We start from the raw sequence: 2,500 nt of genomic DNA on the forward strand, positions 1-2,500 counted from the left end.
GGTAGGATTTCAACGGGGTCCGCCTCGGGACGCACGAGCACGCACGAGGCGGTCGCACGCCTTCGGCTCGCCCCACCGGCAGGACGTCCCACGATACATGCCAGTTAAACACCGACGGGCGGTGAACCAACAGCGTGGGACACAAATCCAACTACGAGCTTTTTAACCGCAACAACTTTAATATACGCTATTGGAGCTGGAATTACCGCGGCTGCTGGCACCAGACTTGCCCTCCAATAGATACTCGTTAAAGGATTTAAAGTGTACTCATTCCGATTACGGGGCCTCGGATGAGTCCCGTATCGTTATTTTTCGTCACTACCTCCCCGTGCCGGGAGTGGGTAATTTGCGCGCCTGCTGCCTTCCTTGGATGTGGTAGCCGTTTCTCAGGCTCCCTCTCCGGAATCGAACCCTGATTCCCCGTTACCCGTTACAACCATGGTAGGCGCAGAACCTACCATCGACAGTTGATAAGGCAGACATTTGAAAGATGCGTCGCCGGTACGAGGACCGTGCGATCAGCCCAAAGTTATTCAGAGTCACCAAGGCAAACGGACCGGACGAGCCGACCGATTGGTTTTGATCTAATAAAAGCGTCCCTTCCATCTCTGGTCGGGACTCTGTTTGCATGTATTAGCTCTAGAATTACCACAGTTATCCAAGTAACGTGGGTACGATCTAAGGAACCATAACTGATTTAATGAGCCATTCGCGGTTTCACCTTAATGCGGCTTGTACTGAGACATGCATGGCTTAATCTTTGAGACAAGCATATGACTACTGGCAGGATCAACCAGGGAGCTGCGCCAACTAGAGCTGAGCAGCCGGCCGCCCGGGAGTGTGTGTCCCGGGGGCCCGCGCGAACACGCAAGCGTCCGCTCAATCATTCTGCAAACAGGAGGAGGCTGAGCTCCCCTGCACAATACACCTCGAAACCCTCTCAGGTCCCGGCGGCGCGCAGCGCCGTCCCAAGTACTTGGTCGGGTTCGAGAGAGGCGCAATCGCCCGGAGTTAGGCGAGTAGACGCTTTCGGTGCGACCACCCGTGCTCCCAACTGAGCTTGCCGCTGCCGACAGAGGCCCGGGAGCGTGCTGTCGTGGCATTGCCGGCGGGAGACAACACGCGCCACCTACGGTGACCGGCAGCTCCAACGCCAGCGCCACAGAAGGACAAAAGCCCCACTTGGGTGCCGAAGCGAACTCTCCCAGCACAGCGCACGCGCCAACACATCCGCACAGCTGCGATACAAACCACCAGCGAGAACCGCTGGGGCGACCGAGCAGCAGACGGCGTCGCGGCGCCGAGCGCCGGGCGGCGGCGCATCCTCAACGCACACAGTCCTCAATCGGACCAGCACACTGAAGATGTCCACCGCGCTTCGCACCGGGCCCGCGAGGACCTACTTTGGCCGCACGGCGCCGCGCGCAGGGTGCGCCGGCGCGCAGCTGCGACGCCTGCCGCGTCCGTCGGCCGGCGCGCCTGCCACTGGCCGCCCCCACCAGCCGGCTGTAGCGCGTGCGCCCACGCACCGCGCGGCCAGCACGCCGGGAGGCGCCCCCTCACCGGCCGGGGACGGTCCCACCCAGCCACCACCGCGTATCGCTTCACACCCAGATGCCGTTCAGTTTCATCGGCATGGTGGGTATCGCTGGAACAACCGGTTAGTACCTCAACCTATCGTCGCCATCACCGATTCACCCCTAGCGAGAACAACCGCACCACAACGGGTTACCATTTCTTCATTTGCGTAACTTCACCAGAAAACGTAGGCGTCCATCGCCATTAGCAACTTCAACGATTATTGCATGCCTGTGTCAGGTGTCACGCCACACTACGTCTGCCCACATACACGCAACAAAATGTGCACGCCTAGACAATACGTGGAAGGTGGCCCCCGTACGTATGCGATGTCCATTGCTCGAACGACTGTCAACCGGCCTCTGTAGCATGTCGCAGATATGGAACGCGGTGCACCATGCTATCACGGTGTTTGAGGAGAGACGACTAGGTCCGAATACATCAACACACAGCTCATGCTGATCGCCATCCACGGCGTCCGTTCCTCCCACACGTCTCTATGGCGTACCACACTGCAATCCAGCTCTCATAGGGAGACGACACGTAGCTGCGTGCACAATATTTGCACTGTATGGTCCGCCGTTTTTGGGCGCAGTCGTTGTACGGTCACACATGTGCCACGATGTATCATTCAGTACATAAGGACGAATGTGCAGTACAGATTGTGGTTCACGCGTACGACATCAGCGGACAGTTGACACAGGCCGCACCACAACGTAGCCTGCGTACGTCGCATGCGAAGGGCATTGAACATGCAAACTTGTCACCAACCAGCTTGCGAAGGCAGGGGGCAAGGTGGGGACGTGGGGACGTGGGGAGGGGTGGGGGGGGGGGGGGCGGCATGTACGTCCTGCTGCCATCCACATTACAGTGTACAGCAGGAGCATGTGGAAAGTCAGCAAGACTTGCAAGGTGTTTAACA

The 2,500-nt window shown here is 58.8% G+C and overlaps 1 non-coding gene across 1 annotated transcript in view; it reads right to left on the bottom strand.

Annotated features, from left to right (window-relative positions):
- The window catches only part of LOC124727591, a 1,909-nt gene extending 1,109 nt beyond the window's left edge, over positions 1–800 (bottom strand). Inside the window, exon 1 of the ribosomal RNA XR_007007195.1 lies at positions 1–800. This exon is cut by the window's left edge and continues 1,109 nt beyond it. This is a non-coding gene — a ribosomal RNA (small subunit ribosomal RNA).
- Between the last annotated feature and the right edge of the window lie 1,700 nt (positions 801–2,500).

The sequence above is a fragment of the Schistocerca piceifrons genome, unplaced genomic scaffold (assembly GCF_021461385.2).
Source record: "Schistocerca piceifrons isolate TAMUIC-IGC-003096 unplaced genomic scaffold, iqSchPice1.1 HiC_scaffold_1117, whole genome shotgun sequence".
Taxonomy (NCBI): domain Eukaryota; kingdom Metazoa; phylum Arthropoda; class Insecta; order Orthoptera; family Acrididae; genus Schistocerca; species Schistocerca piceifrons.